The 18,077-nt window shown below is 40.7% G+C and overlaps 1 long non-coding RNA gene across 1 annotated transcript in view; it reads right to left on the minus strand.

Moving 5' to 3' along the window:
* Positions 1–2,026: 2,026 nt before the first annotated feature.
* LOC143715733 (uncharacterized) overlaps positions 2,027–18,077 on the minus strand; it is an 81,025-nt gene continuing 64,974 nt past the window's right edge. Inside the window, exon 2 of the long non-coding RNA XR_013195880.1 lies at positions 2,027–2,082. This is a non-coding gene — a long non-coding RNA (uncharacterized LOC143715733). The remainder of the gene's footprint in view (positions 2,083–18,077) is intronic.

Raw genomic sequence — 18,077 nt, forward strand, 5'->3', positions numbered from 1 at the left:
CGCTGACTGAATATGTGTTGGTTTTGTTTTTACAGAAACCGTGGGACTACTGTGTAGTGTTTGTGGGCACTGTGTCGTGGGCACATTCACTACGTTTGCACAATCGACATGAGTCGATTTTATTTGTGCTAGCCCTGAACTGTGGCGGGCTGTGTCTGTGTGTGGGAATGGGCACTGTGACGTGGGCATTCTTACAACACTCATAACACCATCGGCTATGGCCGGGACACCAGAAAATACACTCTTTATTGGATTTATCTGGGTAGCCGTAAAAACGGCTGTTGTGTGCAGGCAAGCGGGCAAATGAACCGACTTGTTGACTGCTAAATACACTGGAACAGTCACATCGCATGGAACTGGACGAGCGAAATGTTTCGGTGAAAATCCGGCCGCAGCGAGATTTGAACACCGTCGCTTTCCTAGGATGGCTAGGAAGGCTTTGAGACCTCGGGCTTGATCTCAATCCTCGGCCGGGGCCCGCGCTGAGGGGGGCGGCGTCCAGCAGAGCGAGAGCACGGTCTCTGTTCTCGGGCCTGGCGGCGCTGAGAAGCGGCGGCGGGTGGTGCAGGCTGTGGCTGTGAGCTACGGGCAGACGGCTGTTTCGAGCGACCTGCTGCGGAGCTAGAGCGCTTCGGGAGGAAGTGCTTCATAGCCTGCGATGTCTTCTGAACCTCCTGGAATCTGTCCGCGAAATCTTTGACGGCAGATCCGAAGAGGCCCACTGGCGAAATGGGTGCGTCGAGAAACACAGAGCGCTCCGAATCCGTCATTTCAGACAGCGTTAGCCATAGGTGTCTCTCAGCCACGGTGAGAGAGGCCATGTTCCGCCCAACGGCCTGTGCAGCAGATTTAGCGGCGCGAAGAGCCAGGTCTGTAGCGCTCCTTAAATCCGCAACGCTGATCGATCCCACGCCTTCCTCGTCCATTTTTCGGAGAAGGTCGGCCTGAACATGAGAACGCTCTATCAGATGTTAAAAAACTCAAGTCCGCCAGACAGCAGTTCCTTATCATCGGACCTTTAAAACTTTTTTTTTTTTTCTTGTCAAAGGGTCTCCAAATGCTTAAAAGCTACATATATACATATATCCTTATAGACTCTTTCTGATGTTAAAAAAAGTCAAGTCAAGTCCTCCAGACAGCAGTTCCTTACCATCAGACCTTTTGAACTTTTTTTTTCTCGTCAAAGGCTCCCAAAAAGGCTTAAAAGCTACATCTATACATATATCCTTAAACGCTCTATCAGATGTTAAAAAAAGTCAAGTCCGCCAGACAGCAGTTCCTTATCATCGGAGCTTTTGAACTTTTTTTTCTCTCTTCGAAGGTTTCTCAAAAGGCTTAAAAGCTACATATATATATATCCTTATAGACTTTTTAAGATGTAAAAAAAAAGTCATGTGAAAAAAAAAAGTCGTCAAGTCCGCCAGACAGCAGTTCCTTATCATCGGACCATTTGAATCATAGACTGTTTCTGATGTAAAAAAAGTCGTCAAGCCCGCCAGACAGTAGTCCATATTGGAGCTTTTAAACTTTTTTCTGCTCAGAGGGTCCGCAGAAGGTCTAAAAGCTACATGATGTCCTTATAGACTCTTTTTGATGTTAAATATTCAGGTCAGAGGAACCCCAGAAGGTCTAAAAGATAAATGATGAACTCCTCATAGACTCTTTCTGATGTTAAAAAGTGAGGTCAGAGAAGTCAACAAGGTCTAAAAGCTACATGATGTCCTTATAGAATAAATATACTTTTGATCTTTTTTTTTCTCGTCAAAGGGTCCCCAAAAGGCTTAAAAGCTACATATATACATATATCCTTAAACGCTCTATCAGATGTTAAAAAAGTCGTCAAGTCCGCCAGACAGCAGTTCCTTATCATCGGACCTTTGGAACTTTTTTTTTTTTCTCGTCAAAGGGTCCCCAAATGCTTAAAAGCTACATATATACATAAATCCTTATAGACTATTTCTGAGGTTAAAAAAAAATTAAGTCAAGTCCTCCAGACAGCAGTTCCTTACCATCGGACCATTTGAACTTTTATTTTTTCTCGTCAAAGGGTCCCCAAAAGGCTTAAAAGCTACATATATATATCTCCTTATAAACTCTTTCTGATGTTAAAAAAAAGTCAAGTCCTCCAGACAGCAGTTCCTTATCATCGGACCTTTTGAACTTTTTTTTTCCTTGTCAAAGCGTCCCCAAAAGGCTTAAAAGCTACATATATACATATATTCTTAAACGCTCTTTCAGATGTTAAAAAAATAGTCAAGTCCGCCAGACAGCAGTTCCTTATCATCGGACCATTTGAACTTTTTTTTCTCTCTTCAAAGGGTTCTCAAAAGGCTTAAAAGCTACATATATATACATCCTTATAGACTTTTTAAGATGTAAAAAAAAAAGTCATGTGAAAAAAAAAAAGTCGTCAAGTCCGCCAGACAGCAGTTCCTTATCATCGGACCTTTTGAATCATAGTCTGTTTCTGATGTAAAAAAAAGTCGTCAAGCCCGCCAGACAGTAGTCCATATTGGAGCTTTTGAACTTTTTCTCCCCAGAAGGTCTGAAAGCTACATGATGTCCTTATAGACTGTTCTCTTACGAGAGTATCTCTCGTACTGCGTAATATCTTACGCTATGGGGAAAACTTTTACATCAGAAACAGTCTATGATTCAAAGGTCCGATGATAAGGAACTGCTGTCTGGCGGACTTGACGACTTTTTTTTTTTTCACATGACTTTTTTTTTTACATCTTAAAAAGTCTATAAGGATGTATATATATGTAGCTTTTAAGCCTTTTGAGAACCCTTTGTGTGTAGCGCCGACACAGCTTGCCCGGCGGCGGTGTAAGCGCGACCGTGCATGGCTGACGTCACTCGGCAGGCTTTAGATGGCAACACCGTCTGTGCTCGCCGTCCAGCAGAGGGCGGGCAGAGATGTGATGCTACCGCTGCTTCCACAGGAGGAAGAGAAAGGTACCCTCTGTCTTTCGCACCGTCCACAGTGGAGAATGCAGCAGAGACAGATGTACGCATTCTGGCCGAGAAGGGGGCGTTCCAAGACCTCGCGACTTCTTCGTGAAGCTCAGGAAGAAAAGGCGCGGGTCTGGACTGTGATGGGGCGTGGTCCTTCTTGAGGAAACATCCATCCAGTCGGTTGCGCGGGGGTTGCGCGGGCGCCTCCCAGTCGAGGCCGAGGTTGTCGACGGCTTGAGAGAGCAGACGCATCAACTCAGACTCAATGCCCGCTCTTTTCCCGGAAGGCTCGCGAACAGCGGAGGGGAGGTCCACAGAGCTCGCCCAATCTTCGCTGTCCGACGCCAGGATAGAACAAGCCTCGGCTGTTTCGTCGATCTCAATGGCGGAAGCGGTGGCAGACGGCGGACTCGAGCGATGCCGGCGAAGCTAGCGGGCGAACCGGCGAGCTTAGGCGGGCAGGAGAGGGCTCGGGAACGCGCTGAGCGCGGCGCTTTTTACGGCGCGGCGTCGCAGCGGGTTGAAGTGCAGGCTCTGAGAAGGATGCCAGGCGAGTCCTCAGAGTCACCATAGGCATTAGCTCGCAATGAGGGCATCCGCCTTCGACGAGAGCGAGAGCCGCATGATCCTCACCCAGGCAGGAAGCGCAGATGACATGACGGTCCCCGTCGCTGAGTGTGGCTCGGCACGAGCCGCAGGATCTTTGCATCTTTAAAAAGACGCTTGCTCTTTTAGAACAGATAGAAAACAGAGATAGAGTGTGAGTCGCAGCGGCGAACACACACTCAGCAGTGAAAAGGATATGAACGCCGGAAAGCGTAGCAGGTACGGCGGCTGAAGGCGGCGAGGTGCAGGCCAGCGACTTCAGGCTCGAAGGCTCGTCCCGCAGAAGGCTTACAATCAGACGGCGCGGCTTCTCACTCCGGATCCAGCGATGCAGTAGTGCTTCGCTGAAGAGTTGAAAATCAGTTTGTATCAGCCTGTCGAGCGTATTTATAGGCCAAGGCCACGCCTATTCTGGCGGGACGCGACGAAATGGGCGCGAAGCACCCCCATTGGATGTCACGTCACGCAGGGCCTCTCTCGATAGGCTTGCTGCTGTGGCCGCAGGGCAGCCAAAAGGCGCGCGAGCCGTCTTGCCTATGTCTGCACGCTGCCGCACAGCGTTTTACATTAATCAAAATTAAAGGATAATTTTTGGCTTCAATATCTCGTGGAAAAGAGGTTTTCCCCATAGCGTAAGATATTACGCAGTACGAGAGATACTCTCGTAAGAGAACAGTCTATAAGGACATCATGTAGCTTTCAGACCTTCTGGGGAGAAAAAGTTCAAAAGCTCCAATATGGACTACTGTCAGGCGGGCTTGACGACTTTTTTTTACATCAGAAACAGTCTATGATTCAAAAGGTCCGATGATAAGGAACTGCTGTCTGGCGGACTTGACGACTTTTTTTTTTTCACATGACTTTTTTTTTTACATCTTAAAAAGTCTATAAGGATGTATATATATGTAGCTTTTAAGCCTTTTGAGAACCCTTTGAAGAGAGAAAAAAAAGTTCAAATGGTCCGATGATAAGGAACTGCTGTCTGGCGGACTTGACTATTTTTTTTAACATCTGAAAGAGCGTTTAAGAATATATGTATATATGTAGCTTTTAAGCCTTTTGGGGACGCTTTGACAAGGAAAAAAAAAGTTCAAAAGGTCCGATGATAAGGAACTGCTGTCTGGGGGACTTGACTTTTTTTTAACATCAGAAAGAGTTTATAAGGAGATATATATATGTAGCTTTTAAGCCTTTTTGGGGACCCTTTGACGAGAAAAAATAAAAGTTCAAATGGTCCGATGGTAAGGAACTGCTGTCTGGAGGACTTGACTTAATTTTTTTTTTAACCTCAGAAATAGTCTATAAGGATTTATGTATATATGTAGCTTTTAAGCATTTGGGGACCCTTTGACGAGAAAAAAAAAAAAGTTCCAAAGGTCCGATGATAAGGAACTGCTGTCTGGCGGACTTGACGACTTTTTTAACATCTGATAGAGCGTTTAAGGATATATGTATATATGTAGCTTTTAAGCCTTTTGGGGACCCTTTGACGAGAAAAAAAAAAGATCAAAAGTATATTTATTCTATAAGGACATCATGTAGCTTTTAGACCTTGTTGACTTCTCTGACCTGACTTTTTAACATCAGAAAGAGTCTATGAGGAGTTCATCATTTATCTTTTAGACCTTCTGGGGTTCCTCTGACCTGAATATTTAACATCAAAAAGAGTCTATAAGGACATCATGTAGCTTTTAGACCTTCTGCGGACCCTCTGAGCAGAAAAAAGTTTAAAAGCTCCAATATGGACTACTGTCTGGCGGGCTTGACGACTTTTTTTACATCAGAAACAGTCTATGATTCAAAAGGTCCGATGATAAGGAACTGCTGTCTGGCGGACTTGACGACTTTTTTTTTTCACATGACTTTTTTTTTACATCTTAAAAAGTCTATAAGGATATATATATATGTAGCTTTTAAGCCTTTTGAGAAACCTTCGAAGAGAGAAAAAAAAGTTCAAAAGCTCCGATGATAAGGAACTGCTGTCTGGCGGACTTGACTTTTTTTAACATCTGATAGAGCGTTTAAGGATATATGTATATATGTAGCTTTTAAGCCTTTTTGGGAGCCTTTGACGAGAAAAAAAAAGTTCAAAAGGTCTGATGGTAAGGAACTGCTGTCTGGAGGACTTGACTTGACTTTTTTTAACATCAGAAAGAGTCTATAAGGATATATGTATATATGTAGCTTTTAAGCATTTGGAGACCCTTTGACAAGAAAAAAAAAAAAGTTTAAAAGGTCCGATGATAAGGAACTGCTGTCTGGCGGACTTGAGTTTTTTAACATCTGATAGAGCGTTTAAGGATATATGTATATATGTAGCTTTTAAGCCTTTTGAGAACCCTTTGAAGAGAGAAAAAAAGTTCAAAAGGTCCGATGATAAGGAACTGCTGTCTAGCGGACTTGACTTTTTTTAACATCTGATAGAGCCTTTAAGGATATATGTATATATGTAGCTTTTAAGCCTTTTTGGGACGCTTTGATGAGAAAAAAAAAGTTCAAAAGGTCCGATAATAAGGAACTGTTGTCTAGCGGACTTGACTTTTTTTAACGTCTGATAGAGCCTTTAAGGATATATGTATATATGTAGCTTTTAAGCCTTTTGGGGACGCTTTGATGAGGAAAAAAAAGTTCAAAAGGTCCGATGATAATGAACTGCTGTCTGGAGGACTTGGCTTTTTTTTTAACATCAGAAAGATTTTATAAGGAGATACATATATGTAGCTTTTAAGCCTTTTGGGGACCCTTTGACGAGAAAAAAAAAGTTCAAAAGTATATTTATTCTATAAGGACATCATGTAGCTTTTAGACCTTCTTGACTTCTCTGACCTGACTTTTTAACATCAGAAAGAGTCTATGAGGAGTTCATCATGTATCTTTTAGACCTTCTGGGGTTCCTCTGACCTGACTATTTAACATCAAAAAGAGTCTATAAGGACATCATGTAGCTTTTAGACCTTCTGGGGACCCTCTGAGCAGAAAAAAGTTCAAAAGCTCCAATATGGACTACTGTCTGGCAGGCTTGACGACTTTTTTTTACAACAAAAACAGTCTATGATGTCCTCATGTAGCTTTTAGACCTTCTGGGGACCCCTTGAGCAGAAAAAAAGTTCAAAAGATCCTATAGACTGCTGTCTGGTGAACTTGACTCGACTTTTTAACATCCGAAAGAGTCTATGAGGACATCATGTAGCTTTTACACCTTCTGGGGACCCTCTGAGCAGAAAAACAGTTCAAAAGATCCCATTTGGACTGCTGTCTGGCGGACTTGACAACTTTTTTAACATTAGAAAGAGTCTACAAGGACATCATGTAGCTTTTAGACCTTTTGGGGACCCTCTGAGGATAAAAAAGTTCAAAAGGTCCCACATGGTCTGCTGTCTGGCGGACTTTACTTGACTTTTTAACATCTGAAAGAGTCTATGAGGACATCATGTAGCTTTTAGACCTTCTTGGGACACTCTCAGCAAAAAAAAAGTTCAAAAGGTGCTTGTCTGGTGGACTTGACTTGACTATTTACCATCAGAAATAGTCTACGAGGACATCATGTAGCTTTTAGACCTTCTGAGGACCCTCTGAGCAGAAAAAAAGTTCAAAAGGTCCCATATGAACTGCTGTCTGGCGGACTTGATGACTTTTTTTTTACATCAAAAAGAGTCTATGATGACATCATGTAGCTTTTAGACCTTCTGGGGACCCTCCGAGCAGAAAAAAAGTTCAAGAAGTCCCATATGGACTACTGTCTGGTGGGCTTTTCTTGACTTTTTAACATCAGAACGAGTCTATAAGGACATCATGGATCTTTTAGACTTTCTGGGGACCCTCTGAACAGAAAAAAGTTCAAAAGGTCCCATATGGACTACTGTCTGGCGGACTTGATTTGACTTTTTAACATCAGAAAGAGTCTATAAGGACATCATCATGTAGCTTTTAGACCTTCTGGGGTTCCTCTGACCTGACTTTTTAACATCAAAAAGAGTCTATAAGGATATACATATATGTAGCTTTTAAGCCTTTTGTAGACCCTTTGACAAGAAGAAGATAAAAAAGTTCCAAAAGTCTGATGATAAGGAACTGTTGTCTAGCGGACTTGACTTTTTTTTAACATCAGAAAGAGTCTATAAGGATATATATGTAGCTTTTAAGCCATTTGGGGACCCTTTGAAGAGAGAGAAAAAAAGAAAAGAAAAAGTTCAAAAAGTCCGATGATAAGGAACTGCTGTCTGGCTAACTTGACAAAATTTTTTTGAACATCTGAAAGAGTCTATAAGGACATCATGTAGCTTTTAGACATTCGGGGGACCCTCTGACCAGAAAAAAAGTTCAAAAGGTCCCACATGGACTGCTGTCCAGCGGACTTGACTTGACTTTTTAACATCAGAAAGAATCTATGAGGACATCATGTAGCTTTTAAACCTTGTGGGGACACTGACCAGAAAAAAAGTTCAAAAGATCCCATATGGATTGCTGTCTAGCGGACTTGACTTGACTTTTTAACATCAGAAAGAATCTATAAGAGTATCATGTAGCTTTAAGACCTTCTGGGGACCCTCCGACCAGAAAAAAAGTTCAAAAGGTCCCAGGAGTCTATAAGGAGATATATATATATGTCTGTGTGTGTAGCTTTTAAGCCTTTTGTGGAGCCTTTGACGAGAAAAAAAAAGTTCAAAAGGTCCGATGGTAAGGAATTGCTGTCAGGAGGACTTGACTTGAATTTTTTAACATCAGAAAGAGTCTATAAGGATTTATGTATATATGTAGCTTTTAAGCATTTGGGGACCCTTTGACAAGAAAAAAAAAAGAGTTCAAAAGGTCCGATGGTAAGGAACTGCTGTCTGGAGGACTTGACTTTTTTTTAACATCAGAAAGAGTCTATAAGGATTTATGTATATATGTAGCTTTTAAGCATTTGGGGACCCTTTGACGAGAAAAAAAAAAGTTCAAAAGGTCCGATGATAAGGAACTACTGTCTGGCGGAATTGACGACTTTTTTAACATCTGATAGAATGTTTAAGGATATATGTATATATGTAGCTTTTAAGCCTTTTGGGGACCCTTTGACGAGAAAAAATAAAGTTCAAAAGTATATTTTATCTATAAGGACATCATGTAGCTTTTAGACCTTGTTGACTTCTCTGACCTGACTTTTTAACATCAGAAAGAGTCTATGAGGAGTTCATCATCTATCTTTTAGACCTTCTGGGGTTCCTCTGACCTGACTATTTAACATCAAAAAGAGTATATAAGGACATCATGTAGCTTTTAGACCTTCTGGGGACCCTCCTAGCAGAAAAAAAGTTCAAAAGGGACTGCTGTCTGAAGGACTTGACATCTTAAAACAGAAAGAGTCTGCAAGGACATCATGTTTAGACCTTCTGTGGACCCTCTGAGGAGAAAAAAAGTTCAAAAGGTCCCACATGGACTGCTGTCTGCGGGCTTGACGACTTTTTAACATCAGAAAGAGTCTACGAGGACATCATGTATCTTTTTGACCTTCTGCGGACCCTCTGAGCAGAAAAAAGTTCAAAAGCTCCAATATGGACTACTGTCTGGCGGGCTTGACGACTTTTTTTTACATCGGAAACAGTCTATGATGTCTTCATGTAGCTTTTAGACCTTCTGGGGACCCTCTGAGCAGAAAAAAAGTTCAAAAGGTCCCATATGGACTGCTGTCTGAAGGTCTTGACATCTTAAAACAGAAAGTGTCTGCAAGGACATCATGTTTAGACCTTCTGTGGACCCTCTGAGGAGAAAAAAAGTTCAAAAGGTCCCACATGGACTGCTGTCTGCGGGCTTGACGACTTTTTAACATCAGAAAGAGTCTACGAGGACATCATGTATCTTTTTGACCTTCTGCGGACCCTCTGAGCAGAAAAAAGTTCAAAAGCTCCAATATGGACTACTGTCTGGCGGGCTTGACTACTTTTTTTACATCAGAAACAGTCTATGATGTCCTCATGTAGCTTTCAGACCTTCTAGGGACCCTCTGACCGGAAAAAAAGTTCAAAAGGTCCCACATGAACTGCTGTCTGGCGGACTTGACTTGACTTTTTAACATCAGAAAGAATAAGGGTATCATGTAGCTTTTAAGCCTTTTGGGGACCCTTTGACGAGAAAAAATAAAAGTTCAAAAGGTCCGATGGTAAGGAACTGCTGTCTGGAGGACTTGACTTTTTTTTAACATCAGAAAGAGTCTATAAGGATTTATGTATATATGTAGTTTTTAAGCATTTGGGGACCCTTTGACGAGAAAAAAAAAATAGTTCAAAAGGTCCGATGATAAGGAACTGCTGTCTGGCGGAATTGACGACTTTTTTAACATCTGATAGAATGTTTAAGGATATATGTATATTTGTAGCTTTTAAGCCTTTTGGGGAGCCTTTGACGAGAAAAAAAAAGTTCAAAAGGCCGATGGTAAGGAATTGCTGTCAGGAGGACTTGACTTGACTTTTTTAACATCAGAAAGAGTCTATAAGGATTTATGTATATATGTAGCTTTTAAGCATTTGGGGACCCTTTGACAAGAAAAAAAAAAGAGTTCAAAAGGTCCGATGGTAAGGAACTGCTGTCTGGAGGACTTGACTTTTTTTTAACATCAGAAAGAGTCTATAAGGATTTATGTATATATGTAGCTTTTAAGCATTTGGGGACCCTTTGACAAGAAAAAAAAAAGAGTTCAAAAGGTCCGATGGTAAGGAACTGCTGTCTGGAGGACTTGACTTTTTTTAACATCAGAAAGAGTCTATAAGGATTTATGTATATATGTAGCTTTTAAGCATTTGGGGACCCTTTGACGAGAAAAAAAAAAGTTCAAAAGGTCCGATGATAAGGAACTACTGTCTGGCGGAATTGACGACTTTTTTAACATCTGATAGAATGTTTAAGGATATATGTATATATGTAGCTTTTAAGCCTTTTGGGGACCCTTTGACGAGAAAAAAAAAAGTTCAAAAGTATATTTTATCTATAAGGACATCATGTAGCTTTTAGACCTTGTTGACTTCTCTGACCTGACTTTTTAACATCAGAAAGAGTCTATGAGGAGTTCATCATTTATCTTTTAGACCTTCTGGGGTTCCTCTGACCTGACTATTTAACATCAAAAAGAGTATATAAGGACATCATGTAGCTTTTAGACCTTCTGGGGACCCTCCTAGCAGAAAAAAAGTTCAAAAGGGACTGCTGTCTGAAGGACTTGACATCTTAAAACAGAAAGAGTCTGCAAGGACATCATGTTTAGACCTTCTGTGGACCCTCTGAGGAGAATAAAAGTTCACAAGGTCCCACATGGACTGCAGTCTGCGGACTTGACGACTTTTTAACATCAGAAAGAGTCTACGAGGACATCATGTATCTTTTTGACCTTCTGAGCAGGTGACTTTTTGACCTTCTGACCTTTTTGAACTTCTTTTTGACCTTTTGACCTTCTGACCCTCTGAGCAGAAAAAAGTTCAAAAGCTCCAATATGGACTACTGTCTGGCGGGCTTGACGACTTTTTTTTACATCGGAAACAGTCTATGATGTCTTCATGTAGCTTTTAGACCTTCTGGGGACCCTCTGAGCAGAAAAAAAGTTCAAAAGGTCCCATATGGACTGCTGTCTGAAGGACTTGACATCTTAAAACAGATGGTGTCTGCAAGGACATCATGTTTAGACCTTCTGTGGACCCTCTGAGGAGAAAAAAAGTTCAAAAGGTCCCACATGGACTGCTGTCTGCGGGCTTGACGACTTTTTAACATCAGAAAGAGTCTACGAGGACATCATGTATCTTTTTGACCTTCTGCGGACCCTCTGAGCAGAAAAAAGTTCAAAAGCTCCAATATGGACTACTGTCTGGCGGGCTTGACTACTTTTTTTACATCAGAAACAGTCTATGATGTCCTCATGTAGCTTTCAGACCTTCTAGGGACCCTCTGACCGGAAAAAAAGTTCAAAAGGTCCCACATGAACTGCTGTCTGGCGGACGTGACTTGACTTTTTAACATCAGAAAGAATAAGGGTATCATGTAGCGTTTAAGCCTTTTGGGGACCCTTTGACGAGAAAAAATAAAAGTTCAAAAGGTCTGATGGTAAGGAACTGCTGTCTGGAGGACTTGACTTTTTTTTAACATTAGAAAGAGTCTATAAGGATTTATGTATATATGTAGTTTTTAAGCATTTGGGGACCCTTTGACGAGAAAAAAAAAATAGTTCAAAAGGTCCGATGATAAGGAACTGCTGTCTGGCGGAATTGACGACTTTTTTAACATCTGATAGAATGTTTAAGGATATATGTATATTTGTAGCTTTCAAGCCTTTTGGGGAGCCTTTGACGAGAAAAAAAAAGTTCAAAAGGCCGATGGTAAGGAATTGCTGTCAGGAGGACTTGACTTGACTTTTTTAACATCAGAAAGAGTCTATAAGGATTTATGTATATATGTAGCTTTTAAGCATTTGGGGACCCTTTGACAAGAAAAAAAAAAGTTCAAAAGGTCCGATGGTAAGGAACTGCTGTCTGGAGGACTTGACTTTTTTTAACATCATAAAGAGTCTATAAGGATTTATGTATATATGTAGCTTTCAAGCATTTGGGGACCCTTTGACGAGAAAAAAAAAAGTTCAAAAGGTCCGATGATAAGGAACTGCTGTCTGGCGGAATTGACGACTTTTTTAACATCTGATAGAATGTTTAAGGATATATGTATATATGTAGCTTTTAAGCCTTTTGGAGACCCTTTGATGAGAAAAAAAAAAGTTCAAAAGTATATTTTTTCTATAAGGACATCATGTAGCTTTTAGACCTTGTTGACTTCTCTGACCTGACTTTTTAACATCAGAAAGAGTCTATGAGGAGTTCATCATTTATCTTTTAGACCTTCTGGGGTTCCTCTGACCTGACTATTTAACATCAAAAAGAGTATATAAGGACATCATGTATCTTTTTGACCTTCTGCGGACCCTCTGAGCAGAAAAAGTTCAAAAGCTCCAATATGGACTACTGTCTGAAGGGCTTGACGACTTTTTTTACATCAGAAACAGTCTACGATGTCCTCATGTAGCTTTTAGACCTTCTGGGGACCCTCTGAGCAGAAAAAAAGTTCAAAAGGTCCCATATGGACTGCTGTCTGAAGGACTTGACATCTTAAAACAGAAAGAGTCTGCAAGGACATCAAGATTAGACCTCTTGTGGACCCTCTGAGGAGAAAAAAAGTTCAAAAGGTCCCATATGGACTGCTGTCTGCGGACTTGACGATTTTTTAACATCAGAAAGAGTCTACGAGGACATCTGTTCATGTGGGACCTTTTGAACTTTTTTTCTAGTCAGAGGGTCCCTAGAAGGTCTGGAAGCTACATGAGGACATCATAGACTATATCTGATGTAAAAAAAAAGTCGTCAAGCCCGCCAGACAGTAGTCCATATTGGAGCTTTTGAACTTTTTTCTGCTCAGAGGGTCCGCAGAAGGTCAAAAAGATACAGCAGTTCATGTGGGACCTTTTGAACATTTTTTCTAGTCAGAGGGTCCCTAGAAGGTCTGGAAGCTACATGAGGACATCATAGACTATTTCTGATGTAAAAAAAGTCGTCAAGCCCGCCAGACAGTAGTCCACATTGGAGCTTTTGAACTTTTTTCTGCTCAGAGGGTCCGCAGAAGGTCAAAAAGATACATCTTTTTGTCCTTCTGCGGACCCTCTGAGCAGAAAAAAGTTCAAAAGCTCCCATATGGACTACTGTCTGGCGGGCTTGACGACTTTTTTTTACATCAGAAATAGTCTATGATGTCCTCATGTAGCTTCCAGACCTTCTAGGGACCCTCTGACTAGAAAAAATGTTCAAAAGGTCCCACATGAACTGCTGTCTGGCGGGCTTGACTTGACTTTTTAACATCAGAAAGAATCTATAAGGACATCATGTAGCTTTTAGACCTTCTGGGGACCCTCTGACCAGAAAAAAAGTTCAAAAGTTCCCACATGGACTGCTGTCTGGCGGACGTGACTTGACTTTTTAACATCAGAAAGAATAAGGGTATCATGTAGCTTTTAGACCTTCTGGGGACCCTCCGACCAGAAAAAAAAGTTACATATATATATATGTAGCTTTTAAGCCTTCTGGGGACCCTCCGACCAGAAAAAAAAGTTATATATATATATATATATGTGTAGATTTTAAGCCTTTTGGGGACCCTTTGACGAGAAAAAAAAAGTTCAGAAGTATATTTATTCTATACAGGACATCATGTAGCTTTTAGACCTTGTTGACTTCTCTGACCTGACTTTTTAACATCAGAAAGAGTCTACATCATTGACTTTTTAACATCAGAAGGAATATATAAGGACATCATGTAGCTTTTAGACCTTGTGGGGACCCTCTGACCAGAAAAAAAGTTCAAAAGGTCCCACATGGACTGCTGTCTGGCGGACGTGACTTGACTTTTTAACATCAGAAAGAATCTATAAGGGTATCATGTAGCTTTTAGACCTTCTGAGGACCCTCCGACCAGAATAAAAGTTCAAAAGGTCCCACGCGGACTGCTGTCTAGCGGACTTGACTTGACTTTTTAACATCAGAAAGAATCTATAAGGACATCATGTAGCTTTTAGACCTTGTGGGGACACTCTAAAAAAAGTTCAAAAGATCCCATATGGATTGCTGTCTTGATAAGGATTATAAGGAACTGCTGTTTGGCGGACTTGACTTTACTTGACTTAACGTGAAAGAGTCTATAAGGATATATATATATATATAGCTTTTAAGCCTTTTGGGAACCTTTTGACGAGAAAAAAAAGTTCAAAAGGTCCGATGGTAAGGAAATGCTCTCTGGAGGACTTGACTTGACTTTTTTTTTAACATCAGAAAGAGTCTATAAGGATTTATGTATATATGTAGCTTTTAAGCATTTGGGGACCCTTTGACGAGAAAAAAAAAAAAAAGTTCAAAAGGTCCGATGATAAGGAACTGCTGTCTGGCGGACTTGACGACTTTTTTTTTTCACATGACTTTTTTTTTTTACATCTTAAAAAGTCTATAAGGATATATATATGTAGCTTTTAAGCCTTTTGAGAACCCGTTGAAGAGAGAAAAAAAAGTTCAAAAGTTCCGATGATAAGGAACTGCTGTCTGGCGGACTTGACTTTTTTTTAACATCTGATAGAGCCTTTAAGGATATATGTATATATTTAGCTTTTAAGCCTTTTGGGCACGCTTTGACGAGGAAAAAAAAGTTCAAAAGGTCCGATGATAAGGAACTGCTGTCTTGAGGACTTTACTTTTGTTTTAACATCAGAAAGAGTTTATAAGGATTAGACCTTCTGTGGACCCTCTGAGGAGAAAAAAAGTTCAAAAGGTCCCACATGGACTGCTGTCTGCGGACTTGACTTTTTTTTTAACATCAGAAAGAGTCTATAAGGATTTATGTATATATGTAGCTTTTAAGCATTTGGGGACCCTTTGACGAGAAAAAAAAAAAAAAGTTCAAAAGGTCCGATGATAAGGAACTGCTGTCTGGCGGACTTGACGACTTTTTTTTTTCACATGACTTTTTTTTTTTACATCTTAAAAAGTCTATAAGGATATATATATGTAGCTTTTAAGCCTTTTGAGAACCCGTTGAAGAGAGAAAAAAAAGTTCAAAAGTTCCGATGATAAGGAACTGCTGTCTGGCGGACTTGACTTTTTTTTAACATCTGATAGAGCCTTTAAGGATATATGTATATATTTAGCTTTTAAGCCTTTTGGGCACGCTTTGACGAGGAAAAAAAAGTTCAAAAGGTCCGATGATAAGGAACTGCTGTCTTGAGGACTTTACTTTTGTTTTAACATCAGAAAGAGTTTATAAGGATTAGACCTTCTGTGGACCCTCTGAGGAGAAAAAAAGTTCAAAAGGTCCCACATGGACTGCTGTCTGCGGACTTGACGACTTTTTAACATCAGAAAGAGTCTACGAGGACATCATGTATCTTTTAGACCTTCTGTGGACCCTCTGAGGAGAACAAAAGTTCAAAAGCTCCAATATGGACTACTGTCTGGCGGGCTTGACGACTTTTTTTACATCAGAAACAATCAATGATGTCCTCATGTAGCTTTCAGACCTTCTGGGGACCCTCTAACCAGAAAAAAAGCTCAAAAGGTCCCACATGAACTGCTGTCTGGCGGGCTTGACTTAACTTTTTAACATCAGAAAGAGTCTATGAGAACATCATGTAGCTTTTAGACCTTCTGGGGTTCATCTGACCTGACTTTTTAACATCAAAAAGAGTCTATAAGGTTATACATATATGTAGCTTTTAAGGCTTTTGTAGACCCTTTGACGAGAAGGAAAAAAAAAGTTCAAAAGGTCCGATGATAAGGAACTGCTGTCGGGCGGAATTGACGACTTTTTTAACATCTGATAGAATGTTTAAGGATATATGTATATATGTAGCTTTTAAGCCTTTTGGGGACCCTTTGACGAGAAAAAAAAAGTCAAAAGTATATTTATTCTATAAGGACATCATGTAGCTTTTAGACCTTGTTGACTTCTCTGACCTGACTTTTAACATCAGAAAGAGTCTATGAGGAGTTCATCATCTATCTTTTTGACCTTCTGGGGTTCCTCTGACCTGACTATTTAACATAAAAAAACAGTCTATAAGGACATCATGTAGCTTTCAGACCTTCTGGGGAGAAAAAAGTTCAAAAGCTCCAATATGGACTACTGTCTCGCGGGCTTGACGACTTTTTTTACATCAGGAACAGTCTATGATTCAAAAGGTCCGATGATAAGGAACTGCTGTCTGGCGGACTTGACGACTTTTTTTTTCACATGACTTTTTTTTACATCTTAAAAAGTCTATAAGGATATATATGTAGCTTTTAAGCCTTTAGAGAACCCTTTGAAGAGAGAAAAAAAAGTTCAAAAGGTCCAATGATAAGGAACTGCTGTCTGGCTAACTTGAAAGAATTTTTTTGAACATCTTAAAGAGTCTATAAGGACATCATGTAGCTTTTATACATTCTGGGGACCCTCTGACCCGAAAAAAAGTTCAAAAGGTCCCACATCGACTGGTGTCTGGCGGACTTGACTTGACTTTTTAACATCAGAAAGAGTCTACAAGGACATCATGTAGCTTTCAGACCTTCTGGGGACCCTCTGACCAGAAAAAAAGTTCAAAAGGTCCCACATGGACTGCTGTCTGGCGGACTTGACTTGACTTTTTAACAGGAGAAAGAGTCTGCGAGGACATAATGTAGATTTTAGACCTCCCGGGGACCATCTGAGCAGAAAAAAAATTCAAAAGATCCCATTTGGACTGCTGTCTGGTGGACTTGACGACTGTTTAACATCGGAAAGAGACTACGAGGACATCATGTAGAATTTAGACCTTGTGGGGGCCTTCTGAGCAAAAAAAAGTTCAAAAGGTCCCATATGGACTGCTGTCTGGCGGACTTGACGACTTTATTAACATTAGAAAGAGTCTATGAGGACATCATGTAGCTTTTAGACCTTCTGGGGAACCCCTGAGCAGAAAAAAAGTTCAAAAGCTCCCACATGGACTGCTCTCTGGCGGACTTGACGTGACTTTTTAACATCAGAAAGAGTCAACGAGGACATCATGTAGATTGTAGACCTCCTGGGGACCCTCTGAGCAGAAAAAAAGTTCAAAAGATCCCATTTGGACTGCTTTCTGGCGGACTTGACAACTTTTTATCATCAGAAAGAGACTACGAGGACATCATGTAGCTTTTAGACTTTCTGGGGAACCTCTGTACAGAAAAAAGTACAAAAGGTCCCATTTGGAATGCTGTCTGGCGAACTTGACTTGACTTTTTAACATCCGAAAGAGTCTATGAGGACATCATCTAGCTTTTAGACCTTCTGTAGACCCTCTGAGGAGAAAAAAAGTTCAAAAGATCTGACATGGACTGCTGTCTGGCGGACTTGACTTTTTAACATCTGAAAGAGTTTATGAGGTCATCGTGTAGCTTTTAGACCTTGTGGGGAAATCTCAGCAGTAAAAAGTTCAAAAGGTGCTTGTCTGGCGGACTTGACTTGACTTTTTAACTTCAGAAAGAGTCTACGTGGACATCATGTAGATTTTTAACCTTCTGGGGACACTCTGAGCAGAAAAAAAGTTCAAAAGGTCCCATATGGACTGCTGTATCGCGGAATTGACGACTTTTTTAATATTAGAAAACGTCTATGAGGACATCATGTAGCTTTTACACCTTCTGGGGACCCTCTGAGCAGAAAAAAAGTTCAAAAGATCCCACATGGACTGCTGTCTGGCGGACTTGACGACTTTTTAACATCAGAAAGAGTCTACGAGGACATCATGTAGATTTTCGACCTTCTGGGGGCCCTCTGAGCAGAAAAAAAGTTCAAAAGGTCCAATATGGACGGCTGTGTGGCGGACAGAAAGAGTCTACCATGTAGATTTTAGACAATGGTATGAAACGCATTAGTTCTTGAATGCATTGCAATGCAACAAAGTGCATATTACTATTTTAATGTTATTCTTCCATGCAAAACGCTTGTGCAATGCAACAGCGTGCTATTGC

The sequence above is a fragment of the Siphateles boraxobius genome, unplaced genomic scaffold, assembly GCF_051911475.1.
Source record: "Siphateles boraxobius isolate OS27281-9 unplaced genomic scaffold, OSU_SipBor_1 12, whole genome shotgun sequence".
Classification (NCBI taxonomy): Eukaryota; Metazoa; Chordata; class Actinopteri; order Cypriniformes; family Leuciscidae; genus Siphateles; species Siphateles boraxobius.